Consider the following 20696-nt stretch of genomic DNA (forward strand, 5'->3'; position numbering starts at 1 on the left):
TCAATTCTACGATGCTATGATTCTAAGAGGTCAGACACCAAAAAAAAAAAGACCTCTAAAAAGAGGACATCTGATCACCCTCATTGATGTTGTAAGCCACCATGAGTTCTGGTGACTAATAAATGTTCCAAGAAAGCAGGTAATATTCTAGTGCTCTCTGTTTCAAACCACATCTCTCACGTCTCAACAGCTATCCGAACTCTGACTATGACCCTCCCCACGCACAAAAAAAATTGCATGGGAAAAAATACTCTGATTTGACAAGAGTAAATTAACATGACGAATATTGCTGATTGCCACAATCCTTTAGCGTCCCCCTTCCCTTCCAGCCCAGCAAGAAAACCCACACTGCAAAGCAACACTTTAGGAGATGACCTTTTACTCATTTTTGGCTTTCTGGGCTATAGCTTTAAAAGCCCCTGTCTTCCTTGTGATTGAAAGTTACATCTTTAAATATATTGAAGTCTCGGCAATGAAACAGTATGGGGTGGCTGTTCGCGCTTAAACCATAGCTCGTACGGGAAGCAAGATTTGCAACGCCCATGAAATTTATGCTTTGGGGGTAGGGGGAGAAGAACACTGCAACAGGGAACCGGTATAGACCATAATAAGCGAGTCACAGGTCTTTCCATCAAAGCGACCCCCTTCAACGACTCCCCTTACAGTTTGGGAAGATGTGCACGAACGATGCTGCCCTGGAATGCCGTCCCTCCGCTGCCACCATTATTTCCAGTGCTATATCAGATGCAATAATTACATACGTGAATAATTCATGGCACCCAGCGACTCTGGCCAGATCCAAGCAAACATCACAACTTCAGCCTTTTACCATTCTTGGGCTCCGATACTGGAACATTAAGACGTAAAACCTCACCAAATAGAAGAGATCATCTTGCAACATCTCATGATGAGACCAATATTATTGTTGATGATTTATATCCCACCCTCCACTCCAAATTTCAGAGTCTCAGAGAGGCTCACAATCTCCTTTATCTTCCTCCCCCAAAACAGACACACTGTGAGGTGGGTGGGGCTGAGAGGCCTCTCCCAAAAGCTGCCCTTTCAAGGACAACCTCTGCCAGAGCTATGGCTGACCCAAGCCAATTCCGGCAGCTGCAAGTGGGGGAGTGGGGAATCAAACCCGGTTCTCCCAGATAAGAGTCCGCACACTTCACCACTACACCAAGAGGCTCTCTGTTCCCTCTATGCTGTGGGGTCTTGTGAGCAAAAATTCTACTTTGTGAGCTAGTGGCGTTAAATTTGAGAGCGGTGCAGTTCGGCTACTGCATAAATTAGTTTGCTCTGGGGCCATCCTTCCTGAGCTAAGACAGAAATGTGTGAGCTGGAGGCTAAAAAACTGTGAGCTAGCTCATCCTAACTCAGTTTAGAGGGAATGCTGGATGGGGCCAAGTCTAAAATGGAGAAACGTGCCCCTTGAAGGAAGGAAGGAAGGAAGGGCCTACTGTAAGCTCTTGGAGGATTGGCTATATCAGGAGTGTGTGGCCTAATATGCAAAGGAGTTCCTGCTGCTGCAAAAAAAGCCCTGGTCTTAATCAATCATCTGTGGATTTGATTTTCTGGTCAACAAATATTGCCCCCTATTGGACGGTCCAGTTTCACGTAAAACTATATACAGTGCTGTCTTGAAGAAGTACCCCCTCCTAAACCCACTGGTATCATTGGAGTTAGGGAGAGGCTGTGGCTTAGTGGAAGAGCGGCTGCTTGGCTTGCAGAAGGTTGCAGGTTCAATCCCCAGCAACTCCAGCTAAGGATCAGTTCATAAGGGCTGTGAAAGGTCTCCACCTCCTAAAACTCAGGAGAGCTGAAGCCAGTCTGGATAGGCTACGGGTCCCCAGACTTTTCAAGTCTGCAGGTACCTTTGGAATTCAGGCAACCAGGGGTAGGTGAGGCCACAAAACAGCTGCCATATAGCATTTTCTCCTTCACCGGGAACCGTGAAGGATCAGGGATTCTGCGAAAAAGCTTTGATGCTTCCAAGGCAATTGATTTTTCTTTTCTTTTTTTACATATAACCCAATAGAACCTGCCCTCATCAAATTCCTGATAAAGGAGGGCTGCCAAGTCCCCTGTCTTCTATACCTATCGTAGCATAGAGTTTTCCCTCCCAAATGGCTAGAGCGTCCAGGAAAACCATAGAGCTTTCCTGGAAATGCCTAGAGGGGCTGCTGCACAATGCCGCCAGCACGATGATGTCACTTCCAGGTGGGGAAACCCCCCCGCCAGGACCATAGACTTGGCAGTCCTATGATAAAGTGAGTTGTTTTGACTCTTGAAAGTTCATACTTTGGAAATCTTGCTGGTCTTGAAGGTGCTCCCAGGCTCAAATCTACCAGTGTAGCCAGATATCTTGGGAGTCAGTTTTCTGAAATGCAGGGTAGTTTAGTTTAGCTTATTTGATTTATATCCTGCCATCCCCGTCAAAGCAGACTCAGGGCGGCTTACAAACACATTAGAATGAATAACAATAAAAACAGTCAAATTAAACATTAAAATAAACAATTTAAGACAGTTTAAAACAAGCTGGTGCTAATTCCATATGATTTAGGATGATAATAACTTTTTATTTGTATCCCGCCCTCCCCGCACAAGCAGGCTCAGGGCGGCTCACAACATAGGAATGCAGTACAATATAATAAAATCACATAAAACAGTAAAATTAATATGCAGTTACATTAAAATTAACATTAAGGTGCTAATAGATCTTAATTCAGTAGAAGAGAAGAAACATACACAGCGACATTATCTTAGCTCGGTATGGGCGAAGGCTATTTTGAAGAGGTATGTCTTACAGGCCCTGCAAAATTGATTTACACATCGCAGGGCCCGTACCTCCTCCGGGAGTTGGTTCCAGAGTAGTGGGGCCGCAACGGAGAAGGCCTGATCCCGGGTGGTCTTTAATCTGGCCTCCCTTGGCCCAGGGATATTCAGCTGGTGCTTACCAGCTGACCTGAGTGCTCTCTGGGGCTCATATGGGGAGATACGGTCCCTGATGATGATGAAGAAGAAGATATTGGATTTATATCCCGCCCTTCACTCCAAAGAGTCTCAGAGAGGCTCGCAATCTCCTTTCCCTTCCTCCCCCACAACAGACACCCTGTGAGGTAGATGAAGGTACTGGATTTATATCCCGCCCTCCACTCCGAACAGTCTCAGAGCGGCTCGCAATCTCCTTTACCCCCCTCCCCCACAACAGACACCCTGTGAGGTAGATGAAGATATTGGATTTATATCCCGCCCTCCACTCCGAACAGTCTCAGAGCGGCTCACAATCTCCTTTCCCTTCCTCCCCCACAACAGACACCCTGTGAGGTGGGTGGGGCTGGAGAGGGCTCTCACAGCAGCTGCCCTTTCAAGGACAGCTCTGCGAGAGCTACGGCTGACCCAAGGCCATTCCAGCAGCTGCAAGTGGAGGAGTGGGGAATCAAACTCGCTTCTCCCAGATAAGAGTCCGTATACTTAACCACTACATCAAAGGATGGCATTCAGTGTTCTCAGACATCCAATTGGATCTGATATCATGGTGGTGGTCGTGAGTCGGTTAAATGCTAGTTGAAATAATACTGTCTTCAAAGCCTTGCATAACTGGGCAAGGTCCCGCAAGGCTCTGACCTCCTCAGGAAGTTGGTTCCACCAGTGGGGGGCAGCGATGGAGGAGGCTCTTTCTCTAGTTGTTTTCAGTTTTGCCTCCCTCGGCCCGGGGATCAATATTAGATTTTGTGTACCTGATCTAAGTACCCTTTGGGGAACGTGTTGGGAGAGACGGTTCCTAAGGTAGGCCAAAGGAGGCCCAGTTGAAGTCAACCAGGGACAGGGCCTTCGCAATAACAGCCCCTTGCTGGTGGAATAATAATAATAATAATAATAATAATAATAATAATAATAATAATAATAATAATTTTTATTTGTAAACTTTAAATTTAACAATATAAAACTTTAAAAATTTAACATCATTAAAAACCAGTCAGTATAATTAAGATTTTATAGCTTAGTCTGACAGTGATGATGGTATTTTGACGCTAGTTCTGTCAGTTTATACAATTTACACAGCGGTATAAGTCTTTGATTAGGACCGCATTAGCGGATCCTTAATTAAACAGCCTTGTTCAGCAGTCCGTATATGCTAGCCTGAAGAGTTACCGGAACCAGTTACCGGAAGAGGTCAGGGCCCTGTAGGATATTGGACAGTTCCGCAGGGCCTGTAAGACAGTCCTCTTCCGGTTGGCCTACAACTGACCGGCACCAAACTACCAAAATACTGAAGGAAGTTTATAGATAACACACTGTTGGATTAATGTACTGATTTTAATGTTTTTTAATGTTTTAATTATGTAAATTGTTATTGTATTTAAAATTTGAATTTCACTGTTAGAACTTTTGTGTTGTGAGCCGCCCTGAGCCCGCTTCGGTGGGGTAGGGCGGGATATAAATCAAATCAAATCAATAAATAAATAGGCGGGTCATCGACGATATAGAGCTTTAAAGATAATAACCAGCACCTTGTAGCAAATCCTGGCAGCCAGTGCAACGTCTGCAGTCTAGACTGTTTGTGCTCCCGCATGGAGAGCCCCAGTAGCAGCCTGGCTGCAGCATTCTGCACCAGCTACAGTTTCCAGATTCGGGACAGGGGCAGCCCCATGTAGAGTACATTTTTCTCAGGGCGTCGCAGGCTGCAATAGGAATTGTGTCAGCTCGCAAGATAGGAATGAAACCGACTGGCATCTAAGAGCCCCAACGCATCTTCCTGAACCGGGAGAGCTGAGCGGTTTTACCCTTGGCCTTGGAGACGGGACAAAAAAACTGAATTTTCTGTGACGCCTCCATTTTTTACCTGGGGTATCAACGGGAAACAGTAATAACGCCTCCCTCCCAGCCCCAGATGTGGACGGCACCAGGATGGGCTTTTAATGAGCACAACCTGATTATTGTCACGACCGGAGGCCAGTCAGCCCCGTTTATTTGCGTTCCGCGGCGAGGCGGAGATCTGTTCTCAATCAGAATAATCCAATTTAAAGGAATGATTCATATTAGCGAACACATCTGTCTGAGGGCCAGTGCAGAACCCCGGTGTTAGTTTAATAAATGATGTTCATTAAACTCAGCTGAAAATATAATCTGGAGAGACTGATGGAGTGAGCAGAGCAAAGAATAAGCAAAAAAGAGCTGGCAATTATCAGCCGTCATTTGTTCTGCCGGCGCGGCAAGAACCGGGCCTTGTTTGCTGAAATCTTAATTTCGTTTGGCTGAGGTAGAATCCATCAAAAAGGGCCCACGCCGCAGACAACGTCCTCGTTTCTCAAAATCCGTTGGGGGAAAGCGAGCCATTTTTCTTGATCTTTCCTGTATCAGGATCAGAAATGCCGGGTGAGAGGGAAAAAAGGCTTTCTTGTGGAAGGAGCAGATGAGCTCCGCGGGCCTGCAGCCTCCCAAAGAAAGAGTCTGGTCATTACGGAGGGATAACTGCCACTGTAGCGGAGTCCGTTTCCAGAAAAGCACATTACCAATTCCACATACTCCCAAACAACTCTCGTCCACCCAAGAGGGAAACCACGAACCGACACTGTTCCATGTGAATGAAATCCCCTTGACAGGCTGATTTCAGATCCTTACCTCAACCCCGTGTTTTGTTTTGTTTTGTTTTTTTTAAATAGATCTATTTATTTATTTACTTGATTTATATCCTGCCCTCACCGCCGAAGCAGGCTCAGGGTGGCTTACCCTAGGAGGCCACAAGGCCAACATTAAAACAAGATAAAACACAAGCGCATCAGAAATAAAGCCTATAAAGGAAAGGGAAGGTCCCCTGTGCAAGCGCCAGTCGTTTCCGACTCTGGGGTGACGTTGCTTTCACGTTTTCACAGCAGACTTTTTACAGGGTGGTTTACCATTGCCTTCCCCAGTCATCTACACTTCCCCCCTCCCCAGAAACCTGGGGACTCCTTTTACCGACCTCGGAAGGATGGAAGGCTGAGTCAACCTGAGCCGGCTACCTGAAAACCCAGCTTCCACCGGGGATCGAACTCAGGTCGTGAGCAGAGCTTAGGACTGCAATACTGCAGCTTTAACACTCTGCGCCGCGGGGCTCTTTCTATATAAAACAGTGACATAAAATAGTAATAGGTGCTATGGATCTCATATTAAAATATAATGGTGTGTTAAAGATGGCGGATACTGCCAACTATATTGATATTAAAATTTTGTGATTGTGCCAAGTCCAATTCAAGAAATATCTGGGGACTTTGGGGGTGGAGCCAGGAGACTTTGGGGGTGGAGCCAGGAGACATTAGGGGTGGGGCCAAGATCAAGACTGTGACAAGCATAATTGAACTCCAAAGGGCCATCACATTTATGGGACAGCACACCTTTTCAATGCCTTCCTTCCATAGGAAATCATGAAGGATAGGGGCACCTTCTTTTGGGGCTTATAGAATTGGACCCCCTGGTCCAATCTTTTAAAAACTTGGGATATACTTTGGGGAGAGGCACTAGATGCTATACTGAAAATTTGGTGCCTCTACCCCAAAAAAACAGCCCCCCCCGGAGGCCCAGATACCCGCAGATCAATTCTCCATGATTTTCTATGGGAATAAATCTCCATAGGGAATAATAAGAGTTCCCAGCACACATTTCCCTCCCCTCCCCCCGCTTTCTGACGAACCTGAAGCGGGGGGAGGGCCTCCAAACCGGGGGATCCCCTGCCCCCACCTGGGGATTGGCAACCCTAGCTGGATGTCCTGTGAAAGGAGGTCCCCAGTCGCACTGTGACGTCTGAGGTGGGCCAAGTGGATTTGTTTCTACTGTCCTGTTCTTATAGATATTGATTCGAAAATGCCTGGCAAAAGAGCGCCATTTTGCAGGCCCTGCGGAACAGTGTGAGCTCTCGCAGGGCCCTAACCTCCTCCGGCAGCTCATTCCACCAGGCAGGAGCTGCAGCAGAAAAGGCCCTGGTTCTGCTCACCTTGAGCCTGGCCTAGAGAAGGGCATCAAGCAGCATTAGTGGTTTCCATACCCCAAATGTCGCCTGGGGGAGAGACAACATCTTTTGTTTGGAATGGTGTATACAACAGAGAAATTGGAAAAGGACAGTCAGGCTGATAGCAGCCAGCCGGTTTGGGGTGGCTTGAAGCCACCCCAAAAAGGAAAGGAAAGGTCCCCTGTGCAAGCACCAGTCGTTTCCAACTTTGGGGTGACGTTGCTTTCACAACGTTTTCACAGCAGACTTTTTTACGGGGTGGTTTGCCATTGCCTTCCCCGGTCATCTCCATTTTCCCCCCAGCTTACTCATTTTACCAACCTCGGAGGGATGGAAGGCTGAGTCAACCTCGAGCCAGCTATCTGAAAACACAGCTTCCACCGGAGATCAAACTCAGGTCAGGAGCAGAGCTTAGGACTGCAGTTCTGCAGCTTTAACACTCTGCGCCACGGGACTCTTCTACCCCAAAGAGAGCCAGCCGGAAACAGACCACACCAGACCGCGGGCTGTATCTCTCACAGCATTTTAAAATCACTTTTAAAAGCTGTTCTCCGTCGTGTTTCACTTGGGTCTGAGACAAAATGGTGGCCCAGGCAGACCTGCTAGTCTGATCCAGCAGAGCTCTGCTTATGTCCTTATGAAGGCCTCAGCCTCTCTGCCCTGTTAGCGGCTGCCCAGAGGGACCGGTTGGCCACTGGATGAGACAGGATGCTGGTCTTGATGGACCCCTGGTCTGATCCAGGAAGGCACTTCTTAGGTTCTTATGAAGGCCTTGGCTTCTCTGACTTGTTGTTGGTTGTCCAGAGGGACCGGTTGGCCACTGGATGAGACAGGATGCTGGTCTTGATGGACCCCTGGTCTGATCCAGGAAGGCACTTCTTAGGTTCTTATGAAGGCCTTGGCTTCTCTGACTTGTTGTTGGTTGTCCAGAGGAACTGGTTGGCCACTGTGTGAGACAGAATGCTGCACTAGATGGACCACTGGTCTGATCCAGCAGGGCTCTTCTGATGTTCTTATGAAGGCCTTGGCCTCTCTGCCCTATGGTTGGCCATTCAGAGGAACTGATTGGCCAGTGTGTGAGACAAGATGCAGCAGTAGATGGACCCTCACTGGTCTGATCCAGCAGGGCTCTTCTGATGTTGTTATGAAGGCCTCGGCCTCTCTGCCCTGTTGTTGGCCATTCAGAGGAACTGGTTGGCCATGGTGTGAGACAAGATGCTGGACTAGATGGACCACTGGCTCTTTTTGTGTTCTTATGAAAGCCTCAGCGTCTCTGCCCTGTTGTTGGCTTTCCAGAGGAAGTGGTTGGCCGCTGTGTGAGACAGGCTGGACTAGATGGGCCCTTAGTGGTCTGATCCAGCAGGGCTCTTCTTGTGTTCTTAGAAAGGCCTCGACCTCTCTGCCCTGTTATTGGTTGCCCAGAGGAATTGGTTGGTTCTTATGCTCTTACTTGTAAATGCCCCCCCCCCACATTTACAATAGCTGCGAAAAATTGGGAGTTTGGCAAGACACCCCTTTCCTACTTACTGTTGACCTTTCCAGTATTAAAAGGAGATGTTGTAAAGTCTCTGTCTCCTTCCCTGCTGGTCCTTTCAACAACACCCGTTGGATTTGAGCTGTGCCGCTCTAATCAATGAGGTGTTCTTTGACATGGCGGAACTTCCATTTTGGTTTTTTTTCTTGCCTGTTTTTTTTTTTTCAGTCCTCTTTTTCATGGCCACTTCTCCCTCCTCGGTTGTACTAGGCAATCTTTTTTTTTTTCCCCAGGCAAGGGTTTAATATTTATGGGCTGAGAGGAGCAATCCCGAGGTCCCAAACGGTCAGATAGGGAAAATTGAGAAGAATAATGGTGAAGGAGTGAACCCTGACCTTGTATTCAGATCAGTTTCCACAGAGCACTGGAGGTGATTCAAGAGAGTCATTGGGTGTTGTTACACTGACACTTTGTCACTCTCTATCACCGCATTGGAAATTCACCTTTTGCATTACCTAACGTTCTCACAACTGTTCTGCATCGTTGCTGCCCAAAGCATCTACATTTGTTTCAGTGAGATGAGCTGCTGCAACGTTTTTCTCAAAACTAGTTTTGATCCAGTCAGTTCTCTACAAGCGTTTCAAACTTGTATTGTAGACGTTTTCGTGCATTTTAAAAGACTCCTCCAAAAGCCACAAGGTGCAGTAATTTGCATGAGAACTGACAGCACTTGAAATGTTTACATATCATTGCTTGCCTCATCTTGTAATTTAAAATGTGTATTGTTTTTGCAGCGTTGACACGATTTCCAAGCAATCGTATACATTTCACTAAGCACTGGTATTCCGTCTGCCCTCTGATTAGGGACCCCCCCCCCCAAATTGAAACGCTTTCAGCAGGAAATACAGAAGTTTGGCTACGCAAAATGAGCAGAGCAAATCCACGAATGTAAAAGGAAAATAATTAAAGGGGAATGGTGGCAGGCGATTTGAAGACTCTAAAACTCTGGATCAAACTGAATGTAAAAACATCCATTGTTGGCACTAATTTGACCCTTATTGCACGGATGCATGAAGCTGGCTTCTACTGAATCAAAGTATTGGTCCCTCAGAGTTCGTATTGCCTACTCAGACTGGCAGTCGCTCTCCAGGCTAGCCTGGATCATCCAGATCAGGTCACTGGGACCGATTTTACACTAGGGCTTGTTCCAGGTGGAGAGCCCTTTTGCACCGGGCGCTTCTCTCGGTTTTCACACAAGCTACCCCAGAACTGTGAGTTGGTGCACTGCTTTTCTGTGGCAAGCAGAAAACCATTTGCAAGAGGATCTCGCTTGCTGTGGGAAAACAGCATGCCAACTCACAGCTCTTGGGCAGCATAGTGGTTAAGTGTGCGTACTCTTATCTAGGAGAACCGGGTTTGATTCCCTACTCCTCCTCTTGCAGCTGCTGGAATGGCCTTGGGTTAGCCAGAGCTCTCGCAGAGTTGTCCTTGAAAGGGGAGTTTCTGTCAGAGCTTTTTCAGCCCCACCTACTCACAGGGTGTCTGTTGTGAGGGAAGAAGATAAAGGAGATTGTAAGCTGCTCTGAGACTCTGATTCAGAGAGAAGGGTGGGGTATAAATCTACAGTCTTCTTCTTCTTTTGCGAAAACTGAGAGTAGCTCCAGGAGCAAGAGGGCTCTCCACCCGAAACAAGCCTCATGCAAAATTGGTCTGGGATTTTACTCAAATTTAATTTCACTTACAAAACCAAATTATTGAGGAAGAACCCAACTTCAAACACACATTGCAGTTGTCAGTTTGCATTTTTGTAAAGCACACTGAAGTTTCTGGTGTATTTTTTTTTTTTTTAATCTCCAGAGTTTTCTGCGGCAAATATATTATTCAGAAAACTTCTGGATCTAGAGGTCTGCAGCAGGCTCCATGACTTAATAGGTTCGCCTCCTTCCTCCAAAGATCATTAATATCGTTTCCTGGTGGTTTGCAAATACCATGTAGGTACTGATATAAGTTCTTCCACCTCAGCAAAGAAACTCGTATACATTAATCTTAGCATCAATAAGCTTTTAAAAAATATATCTTAAATGCGAAGAGTCTATCAAATATGCTGAGATTTCTTGCTTCCCTGAGAATCCTAACTCTGCTGATGCAATTAACGAAATTTCGGGGACATCGCTCAAAGTGGAGGTTGGATTTTTTAATAGGTAAAAAAAATTAATAAAAGTTTAATAATTAATAGGCCTGTGAAAGCTTATTGAGTGATCTGAAGCTTCAATCAATCTTGGAACATACGGGAACTCCAATTTTCGCCTTATTCTTCCTAGCTGGAGGTGCATCCTAGATTCGGTGCAATTAAAAACGAGTCAAGAAATATTTTCAGTTAATTGCGCCGTACACCTTGAAGGTAATTTCGAGCTGCAGGCAAAAAATAATAATAGCACCAATGTGCTAATTGAATGCGGAAAGACTGGAAGTTAGCTTGCTTGTGCGTTGCCAGGCCTGGCTGCAAGCTACCGAATAAGGCTGTGGTTTCAGGAGAACACCAGGAGAAAGATGGGTAGTGTTACCAGCTCCCCTTGCCCATTTGGAGGGGGTATTTTGGGGGTGGGCAGGGATGTCACTGCATTGGGGACACTGAATGGCAGGTGTTCTAGTTCGGGGGCAAACTATATGGTTAAATTCAGCTTAAACCATAGTGTGTGCCCCAAAACCAGAGTGTCCCCCGTGTGACCTTCCCAACATTTTGCATAACTATCAGCCTGTCTCTGATGGGAGCTAAGAACCATACAGACCACCTAGTCCAACCCCCTGCTCCATGCAGGATCAGCCTAAAGCATCTTCAACAAATAATCATCATGGGTGGGGGGAAGGTTGAACATCACAACTACTAATTGTTGTACATCATCTGACAAAGTCTTGAAAGCTCCTACCCCAAAAATCATGTTGGTCTCTTGGTTCGAATCTAGCTGTTCAATTTATGTATTTCATATGCTGTACCGTAGGGGCATCTATGTGAGTCTGTTCCCAGTTTGGTGTAGTGGTTAAGTGTATGGACTCTAATCTGGAAGAACCGGGTTTGATTCCCCACTCCTCCACTTGCAGCTGCTGGAATGGCCTTGGGTCAGCCATAGCTCTGGCAGAGGTTGTCCTTAAAAGGGCAGCTGCTGTGAGAGCCCTCTCCAGCCCCACCCACCTCACAGGGTGTCTGTTGTGGGGGAGGAAGGGAAAGGATATTGTGGGCCGCTCTGAGACTCTTTGGAGCGGAGGGCGGGATATAAATCCAATATCTTCATCTACCTCACAGGGTGTCTGTTGTGGGTGAGGAAGGGAAAGGAGACTGTGAGCCGCTCTGAGACTCTTCGGAGTGGAGGGCGGGATATAAATCCAATATCTTCATCTACCTCACAGGGTGTCTGTTGTGGGGGAGGAAGGGAAAGGAGATTGTGAGCTGCTCTGAGACTCTTTGGAGTGGAGGGCGGGATATAAATCCAATATCTTCTTCTTCAGAGGGCGGCCATGTTGGTTGTCAGCATAATAACAAGATTCAAATCCAGTTTGGGGGTATGAGGAATTTCAGGATCAGGAATCTTCATTCCTACTTGTATCTTATGAAGGGAGCTTTATTATCTCACACACTCATACCCCCCCCCCAAAAAAAAAACCCTTGTTGGTCTCAAGGGTGCCACTGGATTTGAATACAGCGTTTTTATTGAGACAGTTTGGTGTCGTGGTTAAGTGTGCGGACTCTTATCTGGGAGAATCAGGTGTCATTCTCCACTCCTCCACTTGCACCTGCTAGCATGGCCTTGGGTCAGCCATAGCTCTGGCAGGAGTTGTCCTTGAATGGGCAGCTGCTGTGAGAGCCCTCTCAGCACCAGCCATCTCACAAGGTGTCTGTTGTGGGGGAGGAAGATAAAGGAGATTGTGAGCCGTTCTGAGACTCTGAAATTCGGAGTGGAGGGCAGGATATAAATCCAATATCATCATCTTCTACTGGAGACCATCAGGGCTACCAGTGTTCCCTGTAAGCTAAGTTAGTGTGAGCTAGCTCATAGTTTTTTAGCTTCCAACTCACCCATTTTTGTTTTAGATCAGGAAGGATGGCCTCAGAACAAACTGATTTAGGCAGTCGCTCACCACTTTAATGCCGGCAGCTTGCAAAGTAGATTTTTTTTGCTCACAAGACTCCACAGCTTAGAGGGAGCATTGATGGAAATGGGAACTGACTCACATAGCTGCGCCTCCAGAACAGCAACTGAAATACATGAGCTGAACACGTAATAGCTGTGATGTACAAAAGACTCTGGTAAACCTGACATTGATCCTGAACGCTGACGTAACATGGCATGGAAAATAGCTGATGATGCCAATGTTCATCCTGTCCATGACCATCTAAGCGGCTGTTGTTACGATTCTGTACGCCATGGATCAGGGGACCAAAGATGATCCTGGATCCATATTGAACAGAGTACGGGGCAAAAATTACTTCACGTTTATTTTAACTGGATGGCACCGAACATTACCACTGGGTTTAAATGTTACTGTGCAAATAGGGACTAAATCTTTGAGAGTGCGGTTGTACTAGCCAGCTCCAGGGATAAGAGTTTACACCCCATTCTGGGAAAAGACTATTTGTCAACATCCAGAAGTCAAGTATAAAGCCTGCCACCATAGTCTCCAAGACTTCCCATCGCCACTTCGGGTTGTCTATTGTTTCACCGTCGATCAGAAACTGTGCAGTGCGCATGAACTTTCAGGAGGCAGGAAGCAATTCCTTCAGTGAGGGTGTTCATACTTCCCGGGAGCCTCTAGCCTCTGTCAGTACTGTAAAACGTTCTGCAATATGTAATGTGCTTAGTAAGACATTCTCTTTCTTTGTTCTCAAAGACCGCTATGGGCCTGCGTCCCGTAAGGAAGTGCAACTTCGTGTATATTAAAGCCGGTTCTATGACTAGGGGTAGCGCAAATCTATCTGGCCCTCTGGGCGTGTTCTCGTGCAAATCTGAATCTACATTCGGCATGGTGAAAAGAAGGATTTTGAAAAAGGAGATGGGCTTCAATGGATGGGTCACAGCGTTTGAGAGGAAGAAGAGAGTATTGTTCCCCTGATAGCCATGCAAGTCCCTCTTGTGGCTGTACTTTATCAGGACCTCTTACAGAGAACATGATGCAGGCAGGCAGGTCCGATGCTGTTATAACCACCACCTTCTTCCTCTTTGATTTCTGGATGCCTGGGGATGGGGGGGGAGGGGAAAACATGAGGTCTCAGATCCATCCAAGGCCCTGTGCAGAGAAGGACAAATCACGTGGACCGGTCTCCCGTAGATAACTAGAAATTATCGCATCCTGTCCAAGCCTGCGAGCGTGGGCGTGGCTGGGGCCAGTCTGATTTTCAACCCAATGAGATGGTTGGCCGCCAATATATTTTCCAAACTTTGCAAAACAATTTATTGGTGTCCGCTGTCATCCATCCGATGCATGCTTCTTTCAGCCGTCACGACATATTGTTCTGTTACTGGTCACTGTTTATTCTGTGTCCACATGAACTGTTGTATATGTCGGTGTGTCTCTCACTAGGCCTCCTCCATTCCTTCCCTCCCCCCTCAAGAACAATTACTTTAAACCTTTTTTGTTCGTTTGCTTCCGTTTAGTCTTTCTTTGTATCTTCTCTTTTTTTTTTTTCTTATGAAATTGTGTGTTCATTAGAGCTTTTTTGGAACTATGCTGTGTTTGGTGCTTAATTCTTTTTTTTTTTTTAATTATTCTTAATTTTTTGGAGTTTCCAATATTTTTTTTGTTTTAATCTCTATCTTCCTTCCCGCCTTTCCTCTCCTTTTTTTTCCAAACTATATATAAATATAAATATATATATATAAAAAAATCTTTTCTTCTTTTGTCATTCAATCAATTTTTTTCCAACAAAATCAACCAAGAGCCAGTCAAATCCACCACAGTCTCGCGCTGAGCTAGGAAAAAGGGTTCACGTAATGACAGGAAAGTGGAGAGAATACAGTCCCCCAGTCCGTAAGTTCCAATCAACTCAAAGTTGACAGTGTGACATGATGGCACCATGTAACAAAGCTCAGAAGTGGTTGCATGACTTGCCGTCAAGTTTCGTGCAGGTGCCGTGATTGAAGCATTTTTTCTTGGATGTTGTATCAGTTGATGATTGGCCAGTCATGATCACATGTGCCTTTTCTTGACTATTGTGCTGCCACGGTTTTTTATTGCTGTGCTCATTTTTTTTTTAATTTCTTTTTTTTAATTATTATTTGTTCGTTTTCTTTGATGCTTGCAGTGGTTTCTTTGTCGTTTGATTTCTCGTTCAGCGGTTTATGCTTCTCTAGATATCACACAGAAGGGGGGAACACGAATTCCTGATTTTTAAAAGGAAAAAAAAATGGGATGGTTATAAATGTATGAAACAAAATCTAGTAGAAAAAGGAAACGGGGGAAATGTGTGATTGGTATCTTTTGCACTCTAAAATCTTGTGTTTCTTGATGGATAATTGGGGGCCTTTTTCAATTGGTTTTTCTTTTTTCTTTCTTTGTTCCTAAATATATTTCTGATCCCGCTCCAAAATTCAAATAGTTAATCACAATAGTCTTACAAAAAAAAAAAAAGAAAATAGCTATCTTCCAAGCAAGCTAGAAAGGAAAACCAAGCGGCTACTAATGTGCCTTCCTAGAATTCTCAATTTTAAGTTTTCATAGTTCAATGTCTTTTAGTAAAGCCAGCGGTTTGGGGGAGGGGGGCATCTTAGTTGGAGGAGATGGGGTAAAATCCTGATTTCCAAAGCAAAATGCATTTTTTTTTCTGTTTTGTTTGTTTGGTTACAACTGAAAAAGGATCCTGGATGAGTGTTTTCCTTTTCCTTTTTCCTTCTTATATTCTTCTTCTTCTTCTTTTTGGTGTTGTAATTGTTTAGACCGCTGTGTATGGTTTGCTGTTTGTTCAATCAACAGTGTGGAAAACCTGCCAGCATGGTTTGATATAACGCATGACACTTCTCCCGCAGAGGAGAGCTTTTGCGGTTTCTAAGTTTCTTGATGTAATAAATCACCAAGCGTGTAAGAGAAACCTGCTTGCTAGCAAGAGATAAGAGCTAAGCCGTAATGATTAAGCATCCCTCCTCAAATGTCAAGTTTAGTTGGATCATGATTACATTTTTTTTTTTATTTAAGAAATGTTAGCTTTACAAATTTTTTTTTTTTACATTTCTTTTATTGCAAAGAGAGAGGTTTGTTCCAAGGCATTTTGAGTCCCCCCTCCCCAAAAAAAGCCCCTCACGTGTTCAAAAGTGTTTATTTCTGCCATTTGCAAAGGAAAATACTTTACTGGCAAATCCGCTATTCACAGGATGTGAAAAGGGGCCATTTGCGCCTTTCTCATATGCCATAGCTGCAGGTTGCGATCTAACTTAGTAAGGAACATAATACTATAAGAAGAGCCCTGCTGGATCAGACCAGTGGTCCACCTAGTCCAGCATTCTGGCTCTCAAAATGGCCAACCAGTCCAGCAACAGGGTGTAGAGTAGACTTACCATCCTCCAGGTGCTGCCTGAAGATCTCCCGCTATTACAAACAATCCCCAGATGACAACGATCAGTTCCCCTGGATAAAATGGCTGCTTTATGGCATCATACAACCAGTGAAGTCCTTCCCCCTTCTGAAGCCCACATTCCCCAGGCTCCACTCCCCCCCCCCAACATCTACAGGTGTTTCGCAACCCAGAATTGTCAACCCTAGAACAGAGAACAGAGCCATCCCTTGATGTTTCTTCTGAGCATTGGTATTCAGAGGCTGACAGCCTCTGAATGTGGAGGTTCCCTTTAGTCACCATGGCTAGCAGCCATCGATAGACCTCTCCTCCACGAATCTTTTCAATCTATCTATGACTGTTGCTATCGCTTGCAGATTTGACAGGTGCCGAGATAGATCCAAACACCGACAACGGGGGGGGGGGGGGATTAGCCATTATAAATAATGAGATCAAAATGAGGATCCCTTTGCATTTTTGACACCCACTGGAGGTCTCCTACAAGTCATTCTGGTGTGTGATCACTTAAGACAGGAAGGGGTTTTTTTACACATGGCTGTTTCCCCCTAAGCCCATTGTTACTCTAGAGCTCCGAGACACACGCAACAACAATGGAGAACTGGGTCTCGGATTAATCTTTCCGACTGCGTGACATTGAAGGAGAGCGACTTGAGGGAGTGAGCTCATCGCTTGAAAAATGTAATGTCAAAGCACCCTTCATTCGACAAACCCAGAAACACAAGACTGTCGGAGACCTCTTTCCCCAAAGTCCGGTCTAAAGCTCCAAAGCAGAATCAAGAACCCACACACACCTTCTGTAGTCCTTTGACGTAGGAGCACTTTCTTGGGTAGCAGTTCCTCACACGCAGTGATGACACATGACCAGGGATGATGGGGAAGACCTACCACCCCAGCAAATACTGGGACAAGAAAGAAGCCATAGAAATCAGGCTGTGTATGTGTACATCTACTACATAGTGCAAAGTCTGAGCCCGGTGGCACATTGAAGACCAACCAAGTTTAATTTGGGGTAATTTTGTGTATCCAGAATTAAACTTTTTTGGTCTTAAAGGTGCGACTGGACTCCAACTTTGTTCTGTTGCTTCAGACCCAACACGGCTACCCACCTGAATCTGTATTACACAGTGTTATTTCTGAAACATTTCAAAAAGAAAAATTATTACAATCAGGGGTATCTCGTTAGTCAGCCAACAGTGCCTTCTCCCCAACAAAACCCGTAGGGAAATATTACACCAGGAACGAGAGATGGAGCATATCATTTGTCATTATAAAACCACTTTTGGGGGTCTGACCCTGAACCCATTAAGCAAAATTGTATTTAGTGTCCACAATAGGGACAAGATTGTCTTGGGAGCAGGTGTTCTTCTCAATTCGTTTATTTTTAGGTATGCTGTTTTGAACCTCTCTTCCTTCCGTCCAGTTTTCTCTGTATTTCATTCTTCCTTTTCTGTTCGTTTGTTTGTTTTTAGGATTCCCCCCCCCCTTGAGCCTGCATTGGTTTAATTTGCAGTGATCTTCTTCATCTCTCTTTTTAGGGCATCAGCTGAATGGGCCGCATTTAGAGAAATATACATATATATATATTAAATAAATATATATAGGAACGAGAACTCGTTGGATTACACCTTTTAACATATCAGCAACTATCAGCCAAGCTGAAGACTTCAGATTTACTCTCTTTCTGATTGTTGAGAACTGTAAAACATTTCTTCGCGAAACGTCACCGTCAGCTGGGTCCGAAGGACAATGCTTGAAAACAACAACAACAACAAAAAGTATAACAACCAATCACAAGAGCAAGATCGACTAGGATTTCTGCAGAGACACTGATGTCACCGCAGCGACTTTTCTCCAAACAGGAAATGCAAACCTTGATACTGACAAAAAAAAAAAAGGAGTGCCTGTTTGCCACCAAGGATGCAGTTGCTATGGAGAACTCATAGCACCTGTCACTAGGAGCATCTCTCTGTCATTCCTTAGCTATTATAGGGACCAAAGGACATAACTTTTTATCGCAAAACTTGTAGCTGTATGTAAATTACAGAAGTTCTTTCCTTTTTTCTCGAGCTGTTCCTATAACAGTTTTTGAGAGCAATTATATGAAATATGTAAAAATTGAAAAAAAATGCTTAAAAACGCTTTTAACAAATGGCAAGATAATAGTTATTTGATACTTTGGGAGGATCTTTGGTTATACATTAATTAGAGTCTATGAAACTTTCGTATGGTTTTCTGTATAATATGTATGGATCGAGTGGTTAAAGGGGCAAGTAATGGATATTTGTGAAAAGCAAAAAATAATTTTAAAAAAAATCAGTGGACCAGAAAGTGAAGAAGGGGAAAAGAACGTTGATACCAAGTAGAAAGTAAATGAATTTGTAAATGCTTCTGACTCCGCCCTCTTAAAATTCTAATAGTTGTACAGAATTTAAAAAGAAAAAAGTTTAAAATACTTATATGGGGGGGGGAGGATTAGACAAACATAAAAAGCAAAAAAAAGCAAAAAAAATACATAGAAGTTAGCATTAATGCTAAAGAAACAAAGATGTTGTAGAACTGTAATTTTTGTAGAGTTTAGATTGAAATCAGTTCCTGCTCTCAGCCAATTGCTGTTGGAAGCTGTGTCTTATTGGGGAAAGGGGAGGGGCAAAGGTAACGACGGCTTAATTTGGCAGCTTTTTTAACTGCAAGCATTCCAGCTAGTAATAAGTAAAGAAATTAACCTAATAAGCCAACAGAAACAAAACTCTCCATTCCTGTAGACGATGCGCCAACAAAAAATGAACGACAGCCTTCTGACTAATTGTCCGAAGTTCGTTCAGACTTGACAAAAGGCGAAACAGAACCACAGCTAAGATGCTTTCATATTTCCATGAGCTGTTGTAAGCACTCCCCAACCCCGTCATTTTTTCGCTTCAGTAGATTCCATATTTGCTCTAGAATCCTTCAGGACAAGGGGTGGGGCGGGGTGGGGGTTTAGCCTAGAACCTTAATCTTAAAAAAACAAAAACCGCTTAAAAAAATAAAAACACAAAAAAGGACAAAAAAAATGACAAAAAATGCAATCTCTTTGAAGAATTTCTGAAACTGTTTACAAGGAATTTTGAAAAACAGGGGGATGTTTAAAAAATAAAAAAAGACGCTGGCTCTGTTTTTCTGTAAATAAATTTGCATATTTTGTAGGACTTTTAATTGTAATGATAGAGAAAAAAAAATCAAGGAAAAACTATTTAATGAAAGCACGATATTTATCTTTGGTAAATGACTTTAGAGCAGTTTAAAAAAAAGTCGCTTTAAAATCTGAATCAGAAAAAAAATAGTAACAATGAATTATTTAAGAACACATATATTTTAAAGAATATCATATTTATTATAATTTATTTCCATTGTGTTGATTTTTAAGAGGTGTTCCCCATCCCCCCCCCTCAGTTCATCGTATTGGACTGAGACAAACAACATCGTTCTCGACGAATAATTCTTTCTCTGCCTTTTTGGTTCATTTGGGGGAATTTTCTAAAGGTTTATTATTATTATCACTATTATTATTATTATTATTTTATTACTATTATTATTTCCGTCTTCCTGTCAGGCCTGATTTTGATGTCTCCATGCTGGCTAAACACCCCTTGGATTTCACTGGTTGTTTGCCTGAAAGGAGAGCACCAAAATCAGCCCAAATCCAGGGGTTTTCACAGGCTGCTGCAGTTCCGTACGACTGCTCTCTGATTCTCAATTCCCTAAAACTCCTTGTAATCTTCTGTAATTACTGAATGACGCTTACCAGCTTAGCCCTAAATAAAGCACAGTTTAAAAAAAAAAAAAAGCGCGTTCTTTGCTTCTCAGTGGGTTTTTTCCTTTCCTTCTCTCCCCGTTAGCGTGTTTGCTTTGAGAAGCAAATGAATCTCGTTCGATGCTTTCATTAATGCACATTGTTTGAGTATCAAAACAAATCCCCTTTGTTATATAAAACACCTCTCCTTGGATTGAATTAACGGGGCGGTTTTATTGGTATTCCATGGCGATTTACCTTAAACCTGGTAAGTTCGAAGATCAAACCAGTGGAACAATTTAGAGAGGCTGCCATTTGACTGGCGGGTGGGTCAGAGTTCATGGTTTCAAGGCACAAAGGACATTGCCGAAGGAATGGCTTCAGGAGGACTTAGGGTTACCAGGTCCAATTCGAGAAATAGCTGGGGACTTTGGGGGTGGAGCCAGGAGACTTTGGGGATGGGGTAGGGTTGCCAAGTCCAATTCAAGAAATATCTGGGGACTTTGGGGGTGGAGCCAGGAGACACCTGGGGCGGAGCCAGTAGCAAGCGTGTGAAAAGCATAACTGAACTCCAAGGGAGTTCTGGCCATCACATTTAAAGGGACAGCACACCTTTTAGAATGCCTTCCTTCTATAGAAAATAATGAAGGATAGGGGCACCTTCTTTTGGGGCTCATAGAATGGGACCCCCTGGTCCAATCCTTTTGAAACTTGGGAGGTATTTTGGGGAGAGGCAGTAGATGCTATATGGAAAATTTGGCACCTCTACCTCAAAGAACAGCCCCCTCAGAGCCCCTGACACCCGCGGATCAATTCCTCATCATTCCCTATGGGAATCGTTCCTGGAGGTGCATGATGGCTGTGGGGGTGGAGCTTCCCCCGCCGGCCAGCTGGCTGGGGGAGG

The 20696-nt window shown here is 44.5% G+C and overlaps 1 protein-coding gene across 16 annotated transcripts in view; it reads left to right on the plus strand.

Annotated features, from left to right (window-relative positions):
- The window catches only part of CELF4 (CUGBP Elav-like family member 4), a 1320822-nt gene extending 1302498 nt beyond the window's left edge, over positions 1-18324 (plus strand). For 15 of the 16 annotated variants that reach the window (XM_060236227.1, XM_060236234.1, XM_060236236.1 and 12 more), the window contains one exon: positions 17559-18324. The gene's annotated coding sequence lies outside the window, so the exon portion shown is untranslated. Of the gene's footprint in view, positions 1-14395; positions 14487-17558 lie in introns of all 16 variants that reach the window. The other variant, XR_009555289.1, reaches the window with a different exon arrangement.
- Positions 18325-20696: the final 2372 nt, after the last annotated feature.

Source organism: Heteronotia binoei, chromosome 4 (assembly GCF_032191835.1).
Source record: "Heteronotia binoei isolate CCM8104 ecotype False Entrance Well chromosome 4, APGP_CSIRO_Hbin_v1, whole genome shotgun sequence".
Taxonomy (NCBI): Eukaryota; Metazoa; Chordata; class Lepidosauria; order Squamata; family Gekkonidae; genus Heteronotia; species Heteronotia binoei.